This window comes from Triturus cristatus, chromosome 4_2, assembly GCF_964204655.1.
Source record: "Triturus cristatus chromosome 4_2, aTriCri1.1, whole genome shotgun sequence".
Taxonomy (NCBI): domain Eukaryota; kingdom Metazoa; phylum Chordata; class Amphibia; order Caudata; family Salamandridae; genus Triturus; species Triturus cristatus.
This window is the reverse complement of record NC_140586.1, coordinates 71,882,989-71,908,745: the sequence shown is the minus strand read 5'-3', so window position 1 is coordinate 71,908,745 and position 25,757 is coordinate 71,882,989.

The window sequence follows — 25,757 nt, the reverse complement described above, 5'->3', positions numbered from 1 at the left end:
TCACTTTGAGGCTGCTGGGCCTCATGGCCTCCTGCATGTTGCATGTGACATATGCCCACTGGCATGTGAAGGCTCTGCAGTGGGACTTGAAGTTCCAGTGAGCGCAGCATCAGGGGAATCTCTCTGACATGGTCTCGGGGGGAACTGAAAAAGATCTGCAGTGGTGTCAGCAGCAGACCCCTCTCCTTTCCTCAGCCAGCTCTGACAGTAGTGACAGATGCATCACTCCTGGGATGGGGCGGCTATCTGGGAGAGGTGGAATCAGAGGCCTCTGTCTCCTTCGGAATCCGGACTCCATTTCAACCGCTTGGAACTCAGGGAAATCAGACTGGCATTGAAAGTCTTTCTACCCTCCATCAAGGAGAGGCTAGTATAGTTGTTCATGGACACCACCACAATGTGGTCCTGCAACAAACAAGGCGGGGAGGGGTCCAGGACACTTTATCAAGAGGCTCTGGACATGGCTGGAACATCAGAGCATTTCCCTGGTGCATCAACTTCTGGCATGCTCTCTAAATGCCAGAGTAGGCAAACGCACCCTAAGATGCCTAGTGGATCACAAATGTCCTCTCCATTCAAAGGTGGTGCCAGGTCTCTTTCTGCGTTGGGGAGAGCCTTGGTTAGATCTGTTTGCCACTGCACAGAATGTGCAATGTTAGCAGTTCTGTGTGCTGGAGTTTCTAAGACTGCACTTGCTTGGAGTCACTTTTTGCCTCAAGAGGAGCTCAGGCCTCCTGTATGCCTTTTCGCCCACACCACTCCTTCCTATAGTTATCAAGAAGATTAAGAACGACCAGGGCCCAAGTCCTCCTTGATGCTCCAGACTTAGCTTGGAGAGTCTAGTGTCGAACTGTTGAGCATGACCATCCAATCCTCCGATCAGGTTGCCCCTTCGGGAGGATCTTCTGCCGCAGCAGCAGGGGAAGTTTCTCCACCCGAACCTGTCAATGCTCCGGCTTCTTGCGTGGAGATTGAGCGGCAACAGTTGACAGCTTTCAATCCTCCATCCGAAGTCTGCCGTTATCTTGACAGCCCAGTGTCCTTCCACCAAGATGGTATACGCTTACCGTTGAGGAAAATTTGTGGCATGGTGTATGGAAAGAAAGACTGATCCCCTTTCTGGACCTCCTCCTCAGGTTTTCTTTTTCATTCTCTCTCTTGCCCAGCACGGCTCTGCTTTGGACACTCTCAAGGCTATCTTTCTGCTATTTGAGCTTTTTTGTGGTTGCCTGACCAACCATGCCTCTTCAAATCCCCTATTGTAAATAGGTTTCTCAGGGGTTTGCAACATTTGTTCTAATCTTCTCCCTTTATTATGCCCCAGTGGGACTTCAATCTCGTCCTTACTTTCCTTATGTGTGCTCCCTTTGGGCCCCTGCACAATTGTCGGCTTAGGCTTTACCATCAAGTCAGCCTTTCTTGTGGCTATCACATCTGCTTGTAGGGACAGTGAGCTTCAGGCATTGTCATCCAAGTCTCCTTACCTGAACATCTACCCAGACAACTAGTGCTTCGTACAAGGGCTTTTATTCTACCGAAAGTAGTCACTCCCTTTCATGTAGGCCAATCCATCACTTTGCCTACTTTTTATGCCCCACCTCATCCCTCCAAGGAAGATGAGCGACTTCAACATCTGGATCCAAAAAGAGCGTTGTCATTCTACTATGTCCACAAATAAGAGTTCCGGGTAGACAACAAACTCTTTGTGGGGTATATCGGAGTGAAGTAAGGACGGGCTGTACAAATGAGGACAATCTCACGATGGATCGTGCTCTGTATCAAAATCCGCAACACTTTGGCAAAGAAGCAATCTAGTAAGGGTTTGCGCACTCATTCCACCAGAGCTAAAGCTGCAACTCTGGACATCTGCTGGGCAGCAACGTGGGCTTCCTTGCACACATTTACCAAGCACTACATCCTGGACAGTCAGGTCTGTAGAGATGGGCATTTTGTTCATTCTGTCCTGCAGGACTGACTTGTATGAAATTGGTCCGTACACCCACTTCCAAGGAGGTATTGCTTGTGTATTTATTCTAAGGTAAGGAATCTGTGGCTAGAAGTCTCTATCAGATGAACAAGTTACTTGCTTTGGGTAATGTCTTATCTGTTAGAGACTTTATCTAGCCACAGATTCCTTAAAGACCCAACCATCTGTAAACATGGAAAACAATAGTGTTAATATGGAAAATGATACATTCATTATGAAACTCCACATTAACCCTGCCTTGTAAATATATAGTCAGGCGATCTCTGAGACCCACAATTGCGTGGGCAGGAAACTCTTGATCAGTCCCACAGATAGGCTCAGTGACAACACAATGGTCAGGGGAGACTGCCCCCAATAAAGCACACATTTTCCGAGGGGGTAGGCGCGCTTCGGAAAACATCTTAAGTCAGATGCCATATGAGTTAGAAACACATAGCCTATCAGGACCTAGCACACATAGTGATCACACGTTCCCCACGCCAGGCTTCTGGACACATACACCGCTGGCCACACCATGTTCATGCGCGGTCAAGGCCCACCTGTAGTAACCATTTGACCATTAATTTATGATTCTAAGGCAGCAACCAACATTCCTCACCATATATGGTTCATAGAAGAACTTTTACAACAGAATGAAAACTGTGTTTCAGCAGAATGCCAACTGAATGTAAAGTGAGACCCTGTGCCTGTAACTGTTCTCCTGGCTGCTACACTTAACTTAACAACTGTTCCTGTTTTGCCAAACGCCTCTTGTCTCTTGTTTTTAAGGTATTTCGTACTCATGTAACATTTCTTCCCCACTCTGTAAACAGATTTCTAGGGACAGGGCTTTCCCCTTCCAGGGCCCTAGTATTCTACGCCAGTGGTCAGTGTGATTTGTGGCTTAACACTGCTTGCATTGAGTCGCAAAAATTAACTGACATCAGCACGCTGGGTTGGTGCCTATATTTGCACTGAGCACGTCACTTCCAACGCTGACCATGTCATGCGGAGCTGAACGACTTCACCTACCCACGAACAGGGGTACTGCTCAAGAAACATTTCTGGATCCAGTCTGACACCTAGGGATAATTCTAAGGTAAGGAATCTGTGGCTAGATAGTCTCTTCCAGATAAGGTGTTACCAGAAGTAATTAACTTGTTTGCTAAGGACACACACATTTCATTCAGTGACTGTTAACTACTAGTGCCCAGCGCTCCTTTCTGAAACATTGCTTGTACATGCACTAAACCCAATAGGACAAAACAAAGAAATGTATTATCTCAGGAGCCCATCAGATTGTCCTTCATGTCTCCTACCTTCAGGCCTTGAGAAATTTACTCGCCCACTCACTATGGTGAGTCAGATTTTATCAGAATGTGCTATTTTTAGGGTCTTCTTGCCTGGTCTGTGGGGAGAGCTGAAGCTGGCAAAGAACTGGTATTCAGTTAAATCAGAAAGTGACTAAGCAATAAACTCGACTTTAAATCTTGTTTTTATCTTGTCACATTTGCTGTGTGTTAGAACACAGAGGTCAAATGTTATCTTATGTCTCTTACCAATTGCTGCTTATTTTATGTTTGAGATTGGTGTTTACTTTTTTTTCTCTGACTGCAAAGTTAGAGGATTTTGTAAAGTGAACTGTCCAACAATTTTGCTGGGCACACAACATTTAAATAGCTTGCAAATTAACTGTACACATATTTCAAAATATATTTTGGTAGTTAGAAAAATACTTTTTATAATTTTGAAGTGAAACGGAAATAAAGATTTTAATAGGAACAAAACAAATGAAAATACTTGTTGATGCGGAAATGCTAAATATTTGCTGAAACACATTATAGTTTGTATGCCAAAAAGTTTTATCAGTAAAACTGCATGTGAGTAAAAAGGTTTGTGGCCATTTTAATGGAAAATGTCTGTTTGTAAAAGACAGTGTGCAACCACATCATGCTTTATTAAACGTGAGAGTTTTTAAATATGAACTGAGAAACATTCTTACCCTGGCCTTGATAACAATTAGTGAACTAAGAGGCAAGTCATAGGTGGGGTAGATTTCTATTATACATGAAGTAAAAGTTTAGCCTATTAAATCAAACAAGAGATTTTTGTACAGCAGACCTATAGAATTGACATATTTGAAGGTGCCCACATATGTGACTCAGTAAAATGAAATGTTTGCCTAGGATCACACGATTTGGGACGAGTTTATGGGTCAAGCTCACTTCAGTTAGGTCGAGTAGATTATTAAAGTCACTAGAGCTGCAGGCCTAGTAACATTCTTGGATTTTTTTGAGGCCTGACCTTGTGGCTGCCCTTAATTGATGTGCAAGGCAGATTATGAAAACATGATTGTCTGCAGGAAAGTTAAAAGGACAAATCAGTTATCTACTACTCACTGAACAGAGCTGCTGTGTCTGCAGCTCCACAAACGCATCCCTGCTGCCTAATGTCCTGTATGGCATAACACCCTGCCTGTGCAGAATATTGGTCCCAAAGGTGCAACAGGTGCAGTGGCACCAAGTCCCTTTTCTGCAACATAGTTGCTGATATTTTTACCATCTAGTAGGTAAAGAGAGGTCCATTTTCATGGTTGCCTTGGTGTCCAGAACTCATTTTTAGCAATCTGTCAATTTGGCAATGGACTTCAAACTTCCAGTGCGAAACACAATATCCATATTGTGGCAAATTTCGAGTTGCAAATAAGAATTGTCAGAAAGGGTTTCTGATATTCACTTTGACTTGCAAGAACACGTACCAGTGTTTTGTCGGTGTTCAGCACCCAAATATATTTATTACAAATAACTGCATTGAGCAGATTGTAACTTTTTTCCAATAGTGGGCTACCTCCACTTTGCTGACATAAACTGTCAGCTTCAAGAAAGCAGGTAGTTGCCCCCAGGGACTGTTGCCTACTCACTTAATGCCAGCTGTGCAAAGCACCTCACTTTCTGGCTTTGTGGCTCTGTGGCTTTCAGGCAAAAGGATTCAGATACTGGTGCTCAGGGATACAGGCCAGACATACATTGCTTGCCTCAACTCTCTACATGTATATTGCTATCTCATTAATATTCATCAGGATTCCTGATTGTGACTCCTTGAATAGATCGACTTTTTTCCCCTGTGGGGCACTCTTATATAGCACCGTTCAAAGAAGTACCCTGGATCAGGGCCTGCACCAGTATTTTGTCTCTAGAGGGGTCATACATGTACTACAAGAGACTCAATTGGTCAGACATCTGAGAAGGTGAAATAAGGGAATTGAAGGCCTGCTGTCATCAAGCTGAGAAATGGCTTGATCCTTCACATCTTCTGGCAACTCAAGTGCTGAGGACGTCTTTGAGCACATGTCCTTGCAGCAGCTCCTGGCCCCACTCCACCCACTGATTCTCCATTTCATTTGTCCTGCCACAGTAGTCTCAGACTTGCGCAACACTTGCCTACCAGTAGTTCATAGATCGCCTTGTCCTGTACACTTTAGAAATCAGAATGCAGCAGCCCAGTCCTGTCTGAAGCTGGGCTACCATTCCCACTGCCTCGCAACTACCATTGCAGATCCTGGCTGCTCAGTGTTTCCTAGCCTGGTTAGAGCTTCATGGCTGAGGGTTCACTTCACCTACTCAAGGTCTTACAGTCCTTTGAGCCATCGCTCATATACACAACACCATACAAATCCTGGCCTTTCATCAGCTCTTAGGCTATGAATACTGCACTGGTCAGACTCTGCAGCTCCTGCCCTGGGCACTCTGTAGCTCCTAGCATCTGTGCAGCTATTGGGATGAGAACTCTCTTTAGCTCCAGATATCCCACAAATTTCGAAATCTATCAGCTGATCTGCTCTCCGACTAATATTCCCGGTCTATCTCTGTCTCTTGGTCTCCTGTAATGTTTGGTTTCCTTACAGCTCTTTGCTTCTTTGTGGGACTGTGTATACCTGGAGCCCCTGGGCCTAATACTTTCCCATCATGCAATTCCATTAACTTATTTCTGCAGCTCAGCTTTCTGGAACCTCTGGCCTCTCTGTAGCTACTGATTCCACTGCATTTATTTGCCAACTAGTATCTTCTGACCTCCCAGTCATCCTAGCTCTCCATACAGCTCCTGGCGTCTTGGGCATGCTCTTCGATTATCATTGTTTAAAAAAAAAAAAAGAAACACAACATATGTGTATATATATATATATTTATATTACCTACTGGTGGTCGCCAGTAGGAAGTTATAGTTAGGACCTAGTTTTCATAGGAATAGTGTTTTTTGATTTGCCAATATCTTTAGCGCCGTTTAACAAATCTTCGTGAAATTTTCAAAACTAATTCCCTGCTCCGGTCCGCTACTGTCTTAAAAGCCTTGGGGTGATTCATCAAGCGGGGGTCGAGAAAAAAGAGGGTTCTCTCCATGTTAATTTCCATAGGAGAAATTAGACAAAGCTAGAGCCCGAGCTGCTGAACGGAATTACACCAAAGTTAGCAAAAAGGTAGCACTTGGTTCAGAACGCGACCTTTTTTTTAAATGGTGTAAATCCGTTCAGTAGTTCCTGAGAAATTCATACATAAAAAAATATTAGAAAAGGGGGCAGGGTAGAAACACCCGACCCCCTAGGCCTGCCCCAGGGCCCAAAAAAGCATATTTTTAAAAAAACATTCTGCGGGAGTCACGTAGGGTCCACAAATCAGGCAGAAAAAAAAATGAAGAGCAGGCTCCCGCACTTCATTTGTTTTAATCCCCCAAGGTGGGCCAGGTCCCGGGGCAATACGTAATTATGTAGTGGAGCCCTGGGGACCGCCACCTCCCGGGGATTAGTTAATAATGTGCAGGAGCATGTGGCCCCCCGCAGCCCCAGGGACCACCACCTACCCGGGGCTTTTGTCTTAAAAATGCATGTGGGGCTCCTGCCCCCCACGCTGCCCCGGGCCTACATGCATGAAATGAGGGCGGACCCCCCAGCCCCGGGGACCGCCACCTCCCCAGGGCTACCTTTAAAATGTAAGTGTGGGGGGCTCGAGCCCCCCCACACTACCCCAGGGACCACCACCTCCCCGGGGCACACTTTATGCAAAGATGGGGGTCCATTGCGGACCCACAGCCCCGGGGACCACCACCTCCCCGGGGCTTTAAACCAGTTGGGAGAGGGGCAGCGTGGCCCCCCTCCATGAGCCCTCCTTGGTCCTGGGGACCCCCAGGGCCGGCTCAGCACTGCTCCCGCCCTGTCATAGCAAACTCCTACTCTGCTTCATGGAAGTGAGAACAGGAAAACTGCTCTCGCTTCCATGAAGCAAAGCAGATTTTCTTTTGGGCAAAGGGAGCTGCATGTTAGCAGCTCCCCTTGTCCAAATGCTATACCGGCTCCATCAGGAGGTGGGGAGCCGGCTGGGAACGTGGCGGCATTCGGGCTCCCCCGCAGTCCCCAACAACAAGGCCATGCCCCGTGGGGATGGGGTCCCTTGGGCCAAAAATGGCCAGAGAGTGGAGCCACTCGGCTCCCCTCCTCAAAATAAAATATATATAAAAAAGAGGCAAAGCCCCGGGGGATGGGGTCCCTGGGGCTGAAAAAGGCCTCAGGAGGGGGGCCACACAGCCCCCCTCCAAAATGTGTTTTTTTTAAAAAGGCAGCCCAGGACTTGGGGAATTGGATCCTCGGGCCCAAAAGTGGCCCAGGGAAGAGAGGGCCACTTGGCCTCCCTTCGATAAATAAAGGTTTTGCAGGGCCAAGTGGGATGGGGTCCCCGGGGCCAAAATCGACCTGTGGAGGGCATGGCCCCCCTTCCCTATAAATAAATTAAAAAAACAAAGGCCTAGCCCCGGGGGAAGGGGTCTCCGGGGCTGTAATTGGCCTGGGGAGGGCGGCGGCGCGGGCCCCTCTCCCTTTTCAATTTTTTTTTTAAATGGCTTAAGCCCCCGGGGCCCAAAAGGGTTATGGGAAGGGGGTCTACACAGCCCCCTTCCTAAAATATATATATTTTTTTTGAAGAAACCAGCAACTCGCTGGAGACCCGGCCTCCTCCCTGCACCACTATGCAGACGCGCCTCCTGGTGCGTTCTGGTTTGAGGGATTAAGTCCCCTTGAATCCTAAGGGTCCTTAGGGGTCAGCTAGCCCACCAGGTACCTCCAGTGAGCCCCACACAGTGGGATTTCTGAGGGGTGGTCCGAGGCCACGCTCCTTTTTACACCACTCTGCAAATGCGCCTCTTGGCGCACTGCTGGTGGGGCGATGAGGTCCTCTTGTGTCCTGAGGACCTCAGGACTAAAGTGGACTTCATCCCTCAAGCAGCAGTGCGCCAGGAGGCGCGTTTGCAGAGTGGTGTAAAAAGGGGCATGGCCTCCGACCACTCAGTAGTCCAGCTGTGTAGGGCTTACTGGAGATAGTAGGAGGGCTAGTTGGCCCCCAGGGACCTTCAGGAGGCAAGGGGACTTCATTCCCCAACCAACAGCGCACCAGGAGGTGTGTTTGCAGAGTGGTGGACAAAGGGGGCATGGCCTATGTCCACCTCTCAGTAATCCCACCGTGTGGGGCTTACTGGAGGTAACAGGTAGGCTAGTGAAGTACTCCAATTTTTGAGACCCCAGAGGTGCTAGGGGTAGCACCCTATGACTTCGAGTACTTCCTGATGTGGTATTATAAAATTCTGCATATCTTGACCATATAACAAAGAACTTGGCAACAGAAGCTGAAATATGAAAAGACATCTTTATTAAACTCAAATGAGTGAGACTACGTCGCACAGAAGCCTTAGCAACTGAATGAGGCAGTCTCCAGAACAGAAACCAGTCTCCCACTTATACTTAATTCTTATTCTTAATAATCAAAAGGTTATCCAAATTCTAATTGTCAAGTTCTACATGACCAAACGTCTTCTATAATATTCACGCCAAAAGGGTTCTTTTTCTCACCTTTTGAGTGACATCATGTGGAGGATCAAAATCAGGAAGAGCAGAAATATACCGGGCTACATAATCAAAGAATCTCCAGAATCCCTGTGCACAGAGTACCTTCTTGGTAGAATCCCGTTCTGTCCTCCTCAGTAGATTTCAGTGTCCTGACAAGATCACTCCCACAGAAAGTCACTTCTCTGATGAGGCCGCGCTGGTGGGCGCCAACTGAAGTACTCCAATTTTTGAGACCCCAGAGGTGCTAGGGGTAGCACCCTATGACTTCGAGTACTTCCTGATGTGGTATTATAAAATTCTGCATATCTTGACCATATAACAAAGAACTTGGCAACAGAAGCTGAAATATGAAAATACATCTTTATTAAACTCAAATGAGTGAGACTACGTCGCACAGAAGCCTTAGCAACTGAATGAGGCAGTCTCCAGAACAGAAACCAGTCTCCTCTTTTATGGAGAATGTTACGCTCTGGGAAACACCGCCCTTCTCTTGCAGTTGGTCATTCACATATTTTACTTCAAAGAACAAGCAGAGTCATGATTACAATCCCACATTTCAGTTCAGCCAGCCCGCAATGATTTACCCAGCAAGGCTCAGATCCCTCATCAGATATCAGCAGGCCCCAATAAACACGGGCACCTCCTGTTTGTAAAACAAGCCATAAAGCAGGAAGAGTCAGGTGTGAAAGAGATTAGTCAGGGTTCGTGTGGGAAGAAGGAATTTATGATGCCTCGGGCCCTGATGCTAATCCCATTTGGCCGCAGTAAAAGGAACCGGCCGGACAGGGCTGACCTCGGGCAGTGGAGTCAGTTTGCACAGGTCACAGAGAAGTCAAAGTAAAGTGTAGCCTATGTGAGGGCAACTATAAGATGGCCACCGCTCCAAGATGGAACCCACGGAGTCAATGTATAATAACGTATGCATAGTGCATTCATAGCTAAAACGTTACACAAAGCACTTGTACATACCGCATTGACCATTCGCGGTTCGCTAATACCGGGATAGACAGGGGTAGGGCCCTGCCTCCTACGCGGTCCCAAATTTTTAAGTACGACAGACCCTCCTTTTGCCCTTACATAGGCAATAACTATACTCTCATCAATCCGAGTCCAGGTCTACAGACATGAAGTCATGGAGATGTTGCTGTAGCATCATCCTATTACTTAGCGACTCTCACGGGACACGTCTCCTTACACATGTAGTAGCACAAAGGCCACATATGGCAGGACAAAATAAGGAATACCTCTATCTAGGTGGCATAAGATCACACCCCCAACAATTAGTGATGTTTACTACTAACTAGTGTCGATGCAGAAGCTGTACAAAAGAATTGCTTACGAATTCTGATCTTTTAACCTGCTCATGTTCAGGAAAAGGGTGAAAAGAGTGCAAAGAAACAGTGGTAGGGAAAGACATAGGTTGGGAAGAGGGTGCAGAAGTCAATTGAGTAGAGAAAATCAATCCCACCCATAAATGACAACGTCATGTTAAAAAAAACACTAGAAAACACGTTATTAAGAATATATAGACAACGGGAGAAAGTAGCGACCACTATTACAAATGAAATAATAATTGTCTACAACCCTGAGCAAAAAGCAAATCCTAAAATTATTTAGTAACATTTTAGGGCTCCTATACATTTTGTATGTTCAGGTGAAACGGTGGTGACCCTCATCAATGCTCTGAGGTGAAAAGGGGGTACTCTTCCACAGAAAATTGATTTTATTCTGCTTATACTAGACAATGCCAGCAAAACAAACAGTCTTCTAACACCTAGTCTATAAAATCACACGGAAACCTCTTGTGAAACCACCTATGCCCAGAGTCCGTTCAAAAAGCCTCTCTGGCAGGCTTCTATTGTCCATCAAATCTTCTTCTGTTGTTTTCTTTTGCCTGGGCCTCTTCATTCAAGCCTTTCATGAGAAAAGTACTGCTTAGTTGGAGTGCCCTCCTGGCAAACACCCACAGCTCACTCGAAAAAGTCTCAATGTCTCAAGGCAGTGCGCCAGTATTTTTCCTTTGCGGCAGGCACTACAGGTAGTGTGCTCTCCATTGATCAAGGGCACAGGTCATCTCGTGCAGATTCGGGACCATTCTCAGACTCCAACACTCGTCATTCAGTGTCAGAGGACGCTCAGGCTGCTCTTCCATGGGCACTGGAATGTAGTGCCTTCTGTCAATCTTGGATCCGCCGGTGCACTGCACTTCCATTGAAGCAAAGGAAAAGAGGGGGGGTGTGTGGCCAAAAACTCAGGCCAAGGGGCTCAAGGGACTGCACACTGTCAGAGGTTACCAGCACATGACAGGCGCTCTTTTGCACTGGAATTCTGGTTCTGTGGCAAAACCAGCTCCTCCTTCTTTTCTGATGTTGAACGCCTTCTGATGAAGCAAGTGTGATGCTTTAAACAGTTCATTGTATAACAAGGGGACTGTAAGCAGGTGGCCTGTGATTTTCAAAGGAGTGGCCACACGCCATGGGACAATTTTCGTCTAGAATACACTGTCTTTCTCAGGAAGCAATACAAATAAAAAGGCAGTAGGCAAAACAGTGCCTCTAAGCTTTTCAATTGGGTTTCCGTGTGAGAGCCTCCATCATCTAAGGGTAGATAACTACACGAGAATTCTATCTAAATGGATGTCTTCACATATGGTGGCATTGTCTAATAGGGCAAACACATTTTTTTTTCCAATGATTACATATAAGTGTTTCTAAATTCCTTATCTAGGACATCTCAATAGAGAAATCACATGGTACATATTATCATAGGCATGTAGAAACCTTTCACATCAGGTGCACTAGGCAATACACAGGCTAATAGTCAGATATGAAAACAAAAGACAAGAACTAGAGGGTCCTGATATTAGCATGATTAGAAACTTCTGATCCCACGGAAAATTAAAGCAGCAGGAACAAAAATGGTAAAAACCACATTAAAAAGTAGACATTGAAAATTCGTCATGTTCAAAAAAGGTAAACGTAAGTTATCTCCTATCGGGATGGAAAACTTGTCTTACTATAGTATAATATACTTGACAGTCAGGCTGGAAAACATTGACGCAGGCCTAGGGACAATTCTTGAAAACCAGTCTGGTCATACAAGAGGGGATTATACATAATATGGAGGTTCCTGGTGCATCACTGCAGTCTGGAAGTGTGTACCTGAACAATACACCTACAATAATAAATGGGCTGACTGGTGAAAGGAATACAGAAAAGGGAATTGGAACTGGGACACAACTAAAATCCCCAATAACTAAGCATGATGCGACATCGGTCAGGGGAGAAGCAACAAAAGCAATTAAAAATAAAAATCTATTGGAAGGACAAGAATTTACTTGGGTGATAGTCAGGCATGTGACACTACACCAAGAGTACGGGTGATACACAAAAGGCCAAAGTTACATACATTTTAACTCTACCGCTGTTGACTACACCATATACGGTAATCTTAGGTAATGTTCCAGTTCCTTCTTCAGGGAAAAATGAAAAACTAGTTTTCTTTTAAGGAACAAAAGCCATAGGCTACTTAGGAAGCAAAACATCATTAACTAATGTAATATAGAAATTAGGCCACCTTGAGTCACAGATCTATAATTTCATCCTTAGGTCCAATCAAGGATACATAAATGTAAGGCTGCCTGTTCCATTAAGGGAAAGGGCAGTAAGTGACTAACTGCAGGTGACACACTTTGATCCTGTAGATCTCTTTTAGTTTTCTGAAATACCATTATAGCCAATTTAGACATGCACTGGTGAAGTGTTGTCTCTCATGTTCACAGCATGAAATATCATTAGCTGTGGAATTTAGTAACCAGAACAAGTTCAACCAACTGTTGCGTAGCGATGGGCATCGTCATGACCATCCCCTCACAACACAGGTAAACTTGTAATAGTATCAAAAAGCAGCAACAAAAACAACGAAAACATGCAAAAAATAATAAAAACGCACAAAACGTCAAGCCATCAGATATACTTGCTGTATATCAAGCACAAAAAGCATAGACAAAACAATAGCATATGTAAATAAGCGGTGACACACAACACCATGTCATGTACTCTTATGCACTGTAAACCTGCAGCCCAAAACCCAATATACGGGCCTGTTTAATTTGTCAGGTTTAAAATCCTTACCCTCCTTTTTGACAGTAGATCACCAGGCAATGGAAATCTGCTGTCAAATATACTGTCTCTCTTCTAACATACAGGACCAGCAAGAACAATTCATGATAGGACCAAATACACAAAAATAAATTGCCATTACTTAACTGTACCCCCTTGTCAGTCCTTGCAACATCCAGCCACTTAAGTTTTACCTTTCTAAAAAAATCGTTACACGGACACTCCATATTAATTTGGCACCTACAATTTCCACTGTGAAAAATAAGTCTTAATTGTCAATTCGTTCACATTTAGGCATGTAGCCTTAAAAAATTTTTTAGAATCTTTTTGTCTGTTTAAGACTTAATGCAACACTCCGTTTTCTGTTAAATAAGAGCTAATAGCAGGCATCATTCTTTTTTTGTATTTTTTTTTAGAGCGAGATGCAAATGTATCAGTTCTGCAAAGCATTTAACATGATGTTTGGGCTTCCAAAGAAACCCCTTTGCTATATTTTCCCTTTGGAATTAAGTTCTTTAGTTTTATTGATGTTCTTGTGGAGAAACCAGAAACCCCACCTTCAGAGGCCCGTGTAGCAAGGTCATTCTGCATTCCACAGAGGCAAGGCCCTAATTAAAAGGTCATAAATGTCAACGTGGCAGCCTACGGGAAAACCAAAGATAACATCTCAGCAGCGTAACTTGAGCCAGCCTCTGCAGCTCTCCTTAGCCCCCCCGGCTTCTGCCACTCTGAATTTGTCAAAGCCAGAAGGCCTTCCTAATTCCTCCTAACTTGCAATAATTCACTCTATTTTGAAAAATAATTTCTCCTTTTTAGGCGCTAAAAAAATTATCTCTATTCCCAGATTATTAAACTACATTTACTGTGAATAATTGTAAAACAAGCCATAAAGCAGGAAGAGTCAGGTGTGAAAGAGATTAGTCAGGGTTCGTGTGGGAAGAAGGAATTTATGATGCCTCGGGCCCTGATGCTAATCCCATTTGGCCGCAGTAAAAGGAACCGGCCGGACAGGGCTGACCTCGGGCAGTGGAGTCAGTTTGCACAGGTCACAGAGAAGTCAAAGTAAAGTGTAGCCTATGTGAGGGCAACTATAAGATGGCCACCGCTCCAAGATGGAACCCACGGAGTCAATGTATAATAACGTATACATAGTGCATTCATAGCTAAAACGTTACACAAAGCACTTGTACATACCGCATTGACCATTCGCAGTTCGCTAATACCGGGATAGACAGGGGTAGGGCCCTGTCTCCTACGCGGTCCCAAATTTTAAAGTACGACACTAGTTGGCCCCTAAGGACCCCCAGCAGTAATGGGGACTTCAATCCTCATCCAAGAGCGTGCCAGGGAGCGCTTTTGCAGAGTGGTGGGAAACAGGGGCTATGAGAAATTAGCAATCCTCCTATGTGGGATTTACTGGAGGTAATAGGAGGGGTAGTTGGCCCCCAAGGATGTCCTTGGGAGCCAACTACCACTCCTGTTACCTCCAGTAAGTCCAACACAGTGGGATTGCTTAGAGGTCTTCGGAGGCCACGCCCCCTTTCTCCACCACTCTGCAAATGTGCCTCCTGGCACACTACTGGTTGGGGGATGAAGTCCACTTTACTGCTGAGGGACTTTGGGGGCCAAGGAGCCCTCCTGGTACCTCCTGTAATTGCTATGCAGCGGTATTCCTATGCATTGGTCGGAGTCCCAGCAGCCTTTCTCCACCGCTCTGTAAACGCAACTACTAGTTAAAGAAGAATTTGCAATGTAATAGGTCTTGCATTTGCGAAAGTTAGGGCTATTGGTATTGTAAATGTAAAAGTTTTTTACTAATGTTTTTTGGAGTGGATGTACGTTGTGTGTAGTGGAATTATGTGGTATGTTATGCAGTGAAATTATGTGAATAGAAAGTATGTTGTATTTAGTGTATAGGAATTATGTAGAGTGGGATTATGTGTTATGGAGCGTAATTATGTGGTTTGGTAGTCTGTGTTGTGAAGTGGTAACTTCACGTTTAGTCTTCCTCGTTTCGATAGAAGCTAAACTATAAACTCAATGACACAAAAAAAGAAGGAACCACCGAGCGGCACTTCTGGACCTAGTCAGAGGTAGGAGCAGGGCCACTGGAATCATGCGACTGTTCGGCTGCACCGATTTTTGCATATTTAGACAGTTTCTGCATTTGCCACATAATCCATCATCTGCTGCATAATCTGCAGATTTGAACAGAAAAAGCCTTGTATCTAGCTCAAATGGCTCAAACGTTACCAAAAATGCAGCGACAAGCATTACAGTGTGGTGGAAGGCCCTTTGCAAACCTGGAATGGTCACCTGTTACTTATTGCTAAATGTGGGGGTTAAATTAGTACTAATGGTGAGCAAACCACTCTTGCTTATTTCTGTACCTCTTGCCCCTTTCTGCATTTTTCTCACTTCTTTGTGCACCTTTCTTTCTTTTTCTGCATTTCTCTTGCCTCTTTCTGCACCTCTGCTGCTTCTTTCTTCACTTCTGTTGCCTCTTTCTGCACCCCTCTTGCCTCTTTCTGTGCCTCTGTTGGTTCTTTCTGCACTGCTCTTGCTTCTTTCTGCACCTCTCTTGCACATTTATACATCCCTCTTGCCTCTTTCTGTACCCCTCTTGCCTCTTTCTACATGCCTCCTGCCTCTTTCTTCACCCCTCTTTCCACTTTCTGCAACTCTCTTGCCAGTTTCTGCACCTCTGTTGCTTCTTTCTGTACTTCTCTTGCCTCTTTCTGCACCCCTCTTGCCTGTTTCTGCACCTCACTTGCCTCTTTCTGCACCTCTCTTGCCGCTTTCTGCACCTCTCTTGCCTCTTTCTGCAATTCTCTTGCCTCTTTCTACACTTCTCTTGCCTCTTTCTGCACCCCTCTTACCTGTTTCTACACCTTACTTGCCTCTTTCTGCACCTCTCTTGCCTCTTTCTGCACTTCTCTTGCCTCTTTCTGCACCTCACTTGCCTCTTTCTGTACCTCTGTTGTCTGTTTCTGCACTTGTCTTGACTTGTTCTGCACCTCACTTGCCACTTTCAGAACTTCTGTTGTTTTTTTCTGCACCTCGCCTGTTTCTTTCTGCAACTCTGTTGTCTCTTTCATCACTTCCCTTGCTTCTTTCTACACCTCTGTTGCTTCTTTCAGCACTTCTCTTTCTCCTTTAGGTACCTTTCTTGCCTGTTTCTGCACCTGTCTTGCCTCTTTCTGCAAAACTGTTGCCTCATTCTGCACATCACTTGCTTCTTTCTGCTCCCCTCTTGCCTCTTTCTGCAGCCCTCTTCCCTCTTTCTGTACCTCTCTTGCCTCCTTCTGCACTCCTGTTCCCTCTTTCTGCACCTCTCCTGCCTGTTTCTGCACCTCTGATGCCACTTTCTGCACTTCTCTTGTCTCCTTCTGCACCTCTATTGCTTCTTTAAGCACTTCTGTTGCTTCTTTCTGCACCTCTCTTGCTTCTGTCTGCATCCCTCTTGCCTCTTTCTGCACCCTTCTTCCCTCTTTCTGCACCTCTCTTGCCTCTTTCTGCACCTCTCTTGCCTTTTTCTGCACCTCTGTTGCTCCTTTATGCACTTCTCTCGCTTCTTTCTGCACCCCTTTCCTGTTTCTGTACCTCACTTGCCTCTTTCTGTACCTCTCTTGCCTCTTTCTGTACTTTTCTTGCCTCTTTCTGCACCTCACGTGCCTCTTTTTGCACTTCTCTTGCTTTTTTGAACCTCTGTTGCTTCTTTCAACACTCCTCTTGCCTCTTTCTGCACTTCTCTTGCCAGTTTCTGCACCTGTCTTGCCTCTTTCTGCACCACTGTTGCCTTTTTCTTCACCTCGCTTGCTTCTTTCTGCACCCCTCTTCCCGTACCTCTTGCCTCTTTCTGCACCCCTGTTCTCTCTTTCTGTACCTGTTTTGCCTGTTTCTGCACCTCTCCTGCACCTCTCCTGCCTGTTTCTGCACCTCCATTTCCTCTTTCTGCACTTCTCTTGCCTCTTTCTGTATCTCTGTTGCTTCAGTCTGCACTTCTCTTGCCTCTTTTTGCACCACTCTACCCTCTTTATGCACCTCTGTTGCTTCTTTCAGCACTTCTTGCTTCTTTATGTACCTCTTTTGCTTCTTTCAGCACCCCTCTTGCCTCTTTCTGCACCCTTCTTCCCTCTTTTTGCACCTCTTTTGCCTGTTTCTGCAACTCTATTGTCTCTTTCTGCACCCCTCTTCCCTCTTTCTTCACCTCTGTTGCTTCTTTCTTCACCTCTATTGCTTCTTTCTGCACTTATCTTGCTTCTTTCTGCACACCTCTTGCCTCTTTCTTTGCCTCTGTTGGTTCTTTCTGCACTGCTCTTGCTTCTTTCCGCACCTCTCTTGCCTCTTTCTGCAACCATCTTCCCTCTTTCTGCACCTCCGTTACCTCTGTCTGTACCCCTGTTCTCTCTTTCTGCACCCCTCTTGCCTCTTTCTGCATCCCTCTTCCCTCTTTCTGCACCTCTGTTACCTCTGTCTGCACCCCTGCTCTCTCTTTCTGCACCTCTTTTGCCTCTTCCTGCACATCTGTTGCTTTTTTCTGCACTTCTCTTGCCTCTTTCTGCACCCCTCTTGCCTCTTTCTGCACTTCTCTTGCTTTTTCTGCATCTCTTGCTTCTTTACGCATCCCTCTTACTTCTTTCTGCACCCTTCTTCCATCTTTGTGTACCTCTCTTGACTGTTTCTGTACCTCTGTTGCCTCTTTCTGCACTTCTCTTGCCTCTTTTTGCACGTCTGTTGCTTCTTTCTGCACTTCTCTTGCCTCTTTCCGTACCCCTCTTTCTGCACCCCTGTTGCTTCTTTCTGTACCTCTCTTGCCTCCTTCTGCACTCCTGTTCCCTCTTTCTGCACCTCTCCTGCCTGTTTCTGCACCTCTGATGCCACTTTCTGCACTTCTATTGCCTCCTTCTGCACCTCTGTTGCTTCTTTAAGCACTTCTGTAGCTTCTTTCTGCACCTCTCTTGCTTCTGTCTGCATCCCTCTTGCCTCTTTCTACACCCTTCTTCCCTCTTTCTGCACCTCTCTTGCCTCTTTCTGCACCTCTCTTGCCTCTTTCTGCACCTCTGTTGCTCCTTTATGCACTTCTCTTGCTTCTTTCTGCACCCCTTTCCTGTTTCTGTACCTCACTTGCCTCTTTCTGTACCTCTCTTGCCTCTTTCTGTACTTTTCTTGCCTCTTTCTGCACCTCACGTGCCTCTTTTTGCACTTCTCTTGCTTTTTTGCACCTCTGTTGCTTCTTTCAACACTCCTCTTGCCTCTTCCTGCACTTCTCTTGCCAGTTTCTGCACCTGTCTTGCCTCCTTCTGCACCACTGTTGCCTTTTTCTGTACCTCGCTTGCTTCTTTCTGCACCCCTCTTGCCTCTTTATGCACCCCTCTTCCCGTACCTCTTGCCTCTTTCTGCACCCCTGTTCTCTCTTTCTGTACCTGTTTTGCCTGTTTCTGCACCTCTCCTGCCTGTTTCTGCACCTCTATTGCCTCTTTCTGCACATCTCTTGCCTCTTTCTGTATCTCTGTTGCTTCAGTCTGCACTTCTCTTGCCTCTTTCTGCACCCCTCTACCCTCTTTATGCACCTCTGTTGCTTCTTTCAGCACTTCTTGCTTCTTTATGTACCTCTTTTGCTTCTTTCAGCACCCCTCTTGCCTGTTTCTGCACCCTTCTTCCCTCTTTTTGCACATCTTTTGCCTGTTTCTGCAACTCTCTTGTCTCTTTCTGCACCCCTCTTCCCTCTTTCTTCACCTCTGTTGCTTCTTTCTTCACCTCTGTTGGTTGTTTCTGCACTGCTCTTGCTTCTTTCCGCACCTCTCTTGCCTCTTTCTGCATCCCTCTTCCCTCTTTCTGCACCTCTGTTACCTCAGTCTGTACCCCTGCTCTCTCTTTCTGCACCTCTTTTGCCTCTTCCTGCACATCTGTTGCTTTTTTCTGCACTTCACTTGCCTCTTTCTGCACCCCTCTTGCCTCTTTCTGCACTTCTCTTGCTTTTTTCTGCATCTCTTGCTTCTTTACGCATCCCTCTTACTTCTTTCTGCACCCTTCTTCCATCTTTGTGCACCTCTCTTGACTGTTTCTGTACCTCTGTTGCCTCTTTCTGCACTTCTCTTGCCTCTTTTTGCACATCTGTTGCTTCTTTCTGCACTTATCTTGCCTCTGTCCGTACCCCTCTTTCTGCACCCCTGTTGCTTCTTTCTGCACTTCTCTTCCTTCTACCTTTTTGTACACAAAATTTATAGAGTATGCTGTTTGAAACACTGATATTCAAGTATGTGTATGTTTATTTTTATGTTCATGTCACTAGGTAAAAGCAGAGACAAGCATGCATACCTTCACAAACTTGGTCCAACTTACAACAGTGATATGGTTAGGATCGCTGTTTTACATTTGGTAGGCCTAACATTCTGAGCAGTCGATGAATAGTGAACCTTCAAGAGAAAAGTGAGGTTGAAGACATCTTGGGAGAAGGATTAGTCATTAGGCTACTTCGTATGAGTACAGTAGAAGTAGGCCTCTTTCTGCACTTCTGTTGCTTCTTCCTGCACCTCTCTTCATTCTTTCTGCACTTCTTTTGCTTCTTTGTGCGCCTTTCTTCCTCTTTCTGTACATGTCCCACCTATGTGAAAAAAACACAGGTTTCAGGGACGTTATATGACAAACAAGAGAGAACTGGCTAGGTATACAGGTGCACTCAAACCCCTTTGTTTCAGCAAAATCAAATTATAAAGTATTGTAAGACAACAAAAAGTCCATCTGGTGCTTCAGGAGGAGAGGAAGTCAGCCATTCCCTCTCAATATGACCCAAGTCCAGACATTATGAAGAATGTCTCCAAGCACACAGAAATTTAGGCTGAGGTTGCGGTTTCAGACGTCATTTATTCAAACATCTGTGCTGATGCCCATATGCCAACACGTGTTTCTGTCACTAGCTGTTTTAATCACAGGGGACTTCATCAGGGCAAATAGTTCAATCAAAATCACCCCTGGTAGGCCGAATGATGTCCTACACACTAATCACCCATAAAAAGCAAACACTGTATACCACTCTTTAAATGCTAATCTTCCTTACAACTTTGGTTGAGGAAAGAAAAGATTTAAATATGGAAGTTTGAAAGGTAGTTTTTGTTTGAAAGTAAAATTGCTGTCGTTGCATTCTGCCAATCCAGATGAATTTTTTAAATACATACTGTAGTGTCCAGAAGTTATGCTTAGTCCTTCATGAAATATAATAGCCAGTGTTCTGTACGTTCTTCCAGAAATAGAAGTTTGTCCTGCTTTGAACTTTGTAATTTCAGTTTCTATATTTGATACATCATCGTTGTAGCATCAATATAATGTATTTTCCACTTCTCTGTATCTGCAATGTAGAAATACAATCTGATCTACATTTTGAGCAGGTCATATTTTGGTTTGCATTTTAAATTAGCCTGTTAAAATACACAGTTTTACAATCTGGTAATGTTAAGTAGATAACTCTTTCTAACTTGATTTGACTCAGTCCAAATAATTCATCAATATTAACTACTTCTTCTTCCAAGCATCAACATAATAAATTCCTGAGCGTCTTGTTGAGTGTTGAGTGTTGAGAGAAAATACTACAGATCCACTATGTATGCCTACTACATCTTGAATACCTGAAGCAGAATGCACCACAGTCTTATCACTACATAAACGTTCCAGCAAAGTACATAGATGAAAGCAGATTCTGTTGTTTCCTCTATGTTGAATTGCATTTATAAAATGCAGTAAATGGGAGAGTACATTGAGAACCACATTTGCATAGCAGTTGACAGCATTACTGTTTTCCAACTGAAAACCTACAATAGCTCCCTCAATTTTCAATTTTTTCATCTCAACACCTTATTCCTTAATTTTTTATTGCTTCTTTTAAGGAACATCCATTGATTTCATACTAAACTTTCGCTTAGGACAGATTGTTTGTTTGTTATAAATAGGATACTGCCCTAAGTGAGGAACAAATGCACTTCTTAACCAATTGTATTCTCTAACACTAACACTAATTTTCTTTTTATCAAAATCAACCAAAAACAAACCAGACAATGTTCTAACTCGCGACAATGCCACACATGACATACCTTCTTTAAATACAGTTCTTCCAATATTAATAAAAGCTGCATCTACACTTAATCCCTTTGATTTATGGATAGTGACAGCATACGCTAGAGAACTGTTGGTGGCATACATATGTCTTATACTTGTAAAGTATAATACATCGGCCAATATGTTTTACACCATCAATTTGATCAAATTTTATAGCCATGCATTCTACCTCATTCCTATTTGGAAAATTAATTAAATCAATAACTTTACCCATCACACCATTTACTTATTATTCTTCAACATTTAAATTATGCAGCAAAATAACTCTACAGTTTTTACGCACGGGAAAACACTTTTATAGTCCAGCAGTCTCAGATACAGATTTCTCTAATGAATCCAGTTTTTCTTTATTTTTTTCATTTAATACTATTGTTATTCCCTGATTTTCTATTTTACCAATAGCTGCAAGTTCCAAAATGTCTTTCTTCTCCAGTTTGAGCAATTCTTCATTAAAATTGGCGCACAATTGAGGTGTAGGCATTAAACAAACTAGTGATTTTTCTTCTTCAATCAAATTGAACATTAGCTGTGCTGCTGTTTTCTTGGATGTAAATAGTTTTTTGATCAGTCGAGTTTCTAAGGTACCCTTACCTTCCTTTGTCAGAAGTCTAACTCTAATATCCTTCAGAATGTTTCCATATATCTCATCAGACGCTTGACGAACAAGTTACTTACCTTCAGTAATGATGTATCTGGTTGAGACACAGTCTAGCTACAGATTCCTTAACTTAGAATATTCATCCAGTGCCAATTTGGATTCAGAGATTCTTCAGCAGTACCTCTGCGCGCCGGGGGATGGCGTCGCATTGCTCCGCCCTGATGTCGTCCACGGATATGCCGTCAGTGGAGCCATATATGTCCCTCCCGGTGCGCTGACATCAGTTTTCAGCTGTGAAACTTTTCCGCGCCACAACACGGAGTCACTCGAAAACTATGAGCGTGTGGGAATAGTGTGCCAAAAAAGAATTAAAATCTTTGAAACGACAATGACAAGAAATAGAAAATGAGAAACATCACAATGCATGTGAAAGAACCCCCCACCCCCCAGGAACTGAGGGAAGAGAGCAAGTACTCGCCCCCAGACACAGTTGTGCAGCAGCGAAAAACAATACCTCCTGTGAGGCTAAACATTAATGAATATGAATGTCATGGTAAACGACAAGCAGTCAGCAACCATATGAATGTTAAGGCAAAGGACAACAAGACTGTAATAGAAGGACCGGTAGAGCGACTGACAATAATTCTGCAACAACAGAGAATACGTACCCATACGCACTGCATGCGACCAATTTACTGTAGCACAGTCAAAAGACTCCAACTAATGGAGAAAAGGTACCAGGGAGGGAAGTAGGGAGCAGGAAAGGGCCAAGCTCCACACTGGAAAAAGAACCAGAGTGCAAGAGCGTGGATTGAGACAGAAGCCCACCACCGAATAGCGATAATAGGTGGGGAAGCAACATGTATACAGAAAGGGACATCCTGACCTGGGAAGGATGTGAAGCATACTAACACGCAAGAAGACAGAGATCACTGGCACAATGACCAGTCGGTAAGAACCCAACCTGAAAAGGTATGTGCATGTCAGAGTTCCCCCCCACGACTTACCGTCAGCTGGGTGGGATGTTCCTGCAGAGGCGATAAGAACCACCACCCCGTTCCCCTCCTTGCCCTAGTCGAGGTGTAGCTCCGTCAAGGATAAGGGGGTACCCGGGGTGGAAGCCAGATAGATGTACGGTCTGGATGGCGCTGGACACACGCTGGTGCGAGGGTGTGCGAGCCGCTGGCCTCCGTAGTCTGTTCCAATGCTCTTGGACAAAAAATGATATAAACAAAACCAGCGCTCCTGCGCAAATTATAAAGAGCCCAATCCAGCTGGGGCAGCGGGTGAACCAAAATTACTTAAACAAAACCAGCGCTCCTGCGCAAATTATAATGAGGGTAAGAACCCCCGTTCCACTGCACTCCGTCTGTGTGCCGTGGAAGCAAAGTGTACGAGTAGAAACGGCAAGGACCGCCGTTCTTCTGTAGGCGAAGCGCCGTTTGTGAAGTCAGTACCTGAACCGTCGTTGTCTGCTGCCGCGTCCTTCCGTCGGCTGGTACTCGTCTTCTCCGTAGTGGCGTCTCTCCTTTCAGGGCGATGACTTGAATTCAAAGCGGACAGTTGCCGGAGTTCCCGGCTTTTGTGCGCGGTCAACCGGAAGTGAGTATTTTGGCCTTCCGTTGTCGACCTGCGAGAGCTAGACCGCTGACCCTCCTTTTCGAGTAGCGGGTGGCGGAACCATGACAGTGCAGAGCGGGGAGGATGGGTGGGCGTTATGGAATCTGCAGCTATACTGTCTCTCTACCAGATACATCGTTACTGAAGGTAAGTAACTTCTTCATCTGATAGAGACATCTAGCCGCAGATTCCTTAACTTAGAATAGATACCAAAGCGATACCCCCTTGCAGGAGGGTCTGCGACTGAAACCCGCCAAGTTCCAAAGAGAACTGATCTGTCAAAAGATTAACTGAAACAGGTGGGGACAGCAAGTGCAAGCAAAGCTGGCACTAGACCCATGAAGCTCTGCAAGGGAGCAGTAACAAGGAAAGGCAATGGTACCACAGTCCGTCAGAGGACAGTACGAGACGTCCCTCATCCAGGAAGGGACAAAGAGAAATCACAGAAACCAGAAGTGCAGTGCACAATGGAAGAAAATCCGTAATCTGCGGTAATCAGAATGAACAGTCAAACTGTGTGCTGAACCCCATGGATCTGCAAAACTAAAGAGAGTCCTAGAGAAGGACAAAACAGCAATGACATCACTCCTAGGGCACTGTTGGTTTGGGGATGAAGTCCCCTTGCCTCTGAAGGGTCCCTGGGGGCCACCTGGTCCTCCTGTTACCTTCAGTAAGCCCCATATAGTTGGATTGCTGAGAGGTGGTCAGAGGCCACGCCCCCTTTTTACACCACTCTACAAACGTGCCTCCTGGCGCACTATTGTTTGGGGGATAAAGTCCACTTTAGTCATGAAGTCCTTAGGAAACAAGGGGACCTTATCGCCCCAACAGCAGTGTGCCAGGATGCGCATTTGCAGAGTGTTGTAAAAAGGGGCGCGGCCTTCGACCACCTCTCGGCAATCCTACTGTGTGGGGTTTACTGGAGGTAACAGGTGGGCTACTTGGCCCCTAAGAACCTAGCAGTGAAGGGGACTTTATCCCCCAACCAAGAGCTCATCAGGAGGCACGTTTGCAGAGTAGTGGAGAAAGGGGGCATGGCCTTCCGGTGAGCTGCCGGTTTCCTTTTTCTTTTTTTATAGGAAGGGGGCTGTGTTGCCCCCCTTCCCTTGACCCTTTTGGGCCCCGGGGACCCCATCCCTCGGGGCCTAAGCCATTTTTATGTGAAAAAATAAAATAAAAAGGGAGGGGGCAAGCGGCCCCCCTCCTGGGTCATTGTCGGCCCCGGGGACCCCATCCCCCAGGGTCAGGCCATTTTCATTATTCTTCTTTTTGTTTAAGGGAGTGGGGATGTGGCTCTCCCTCCCCAGGCCGATTTCGCCCCGGGGACACCATCACCTGGGGTCCGGCCATTCCTTTTTTTTTAAAGGGAGAAAGGCCGAGCGGCTCCCCTCCCAGGACATTTTCATCCCAGGGACCCATCACCCAGGGCATGGCCAGATGGTTGGGGACCGCGGGGGGAGCCTGAAGGCCCCTGCGGTCCATGCTGGCTCCCGCCTCCAGCGGGAGCTGGCATTGCTTTTTACCCCCAATGAGGTGCTGACTTGCAGCTCCCTGGGGTAAAAAGCAAAGTGCTCCACAGAGCAAAATGATCTCACTTGTTCACAGTGGAGCACTTGTTTGCTATGGGATGATGGGAGCAGTGCTCCCGCCATCCCATAGCAAACTGCAATATCCCGGAGGTGGGCCCCTGGGACATTGCTGGACTTGGCCCTGGGGGGTGGTGGTCCCCATGGCTATTATTGGATCCTGGAGGGGTTCCACGTAGCCACCCTCCTCTTTTGAAGTAGCCCTGGGGAGGTGGTGGTCCCTGGGGCTGTGTGGGGGGACTGGAGCCCCGCACACATTATTTTGAAGTTAACCCCGGAGAGGTGGCATTCCCCGGGTCTGCGTGGGGGGACTTCTGCCCCTCCACGCATAATCATCTTAAAAGCTCCAAGGAGGTGGCGGTCCCCGGGGCTGCCTCCCACATTTAGCATACATAGCCCCAGGGAGGTGGTGGTCCCTGGGGGTTGGGGGGCCGTGTGGCCCACTCCTTAATGATAAACGCCCCCACGCTTTTTTTAAACCAAAAAGCATTGGGAAGGTGGCAGTCACCAGGACTGCGGGGGGTCCACGTGGCCCCCTCCCGCATTTCCTGAACATAGACCCAGGGAGGTGGCAGTGCCCGGGCTGCAGGGGCCGCAGGGCCCCCACATCATAATTTGTAATTGCCCCCGGGACATGGCCCACCCAGAGGCTTAAAAGAAAGAAGCGTGGGAGCTTGCGCATCGTTGTTTTAACATTTTCTGCCGGATTAGTGCACCCAGCGCGAATCCCGCCGAAAGTTCTTTTTAAAAATGCTTCTTTTGTCACTGGGGGTCCCTGCTCAGGTGGACTCTGTGGGACCACCTGAGCAGGCCTAGGGGGTCAGGGTGGTTCATCTTGCCCCCTTTTCTTGTTTCTAATCCTTTTTTC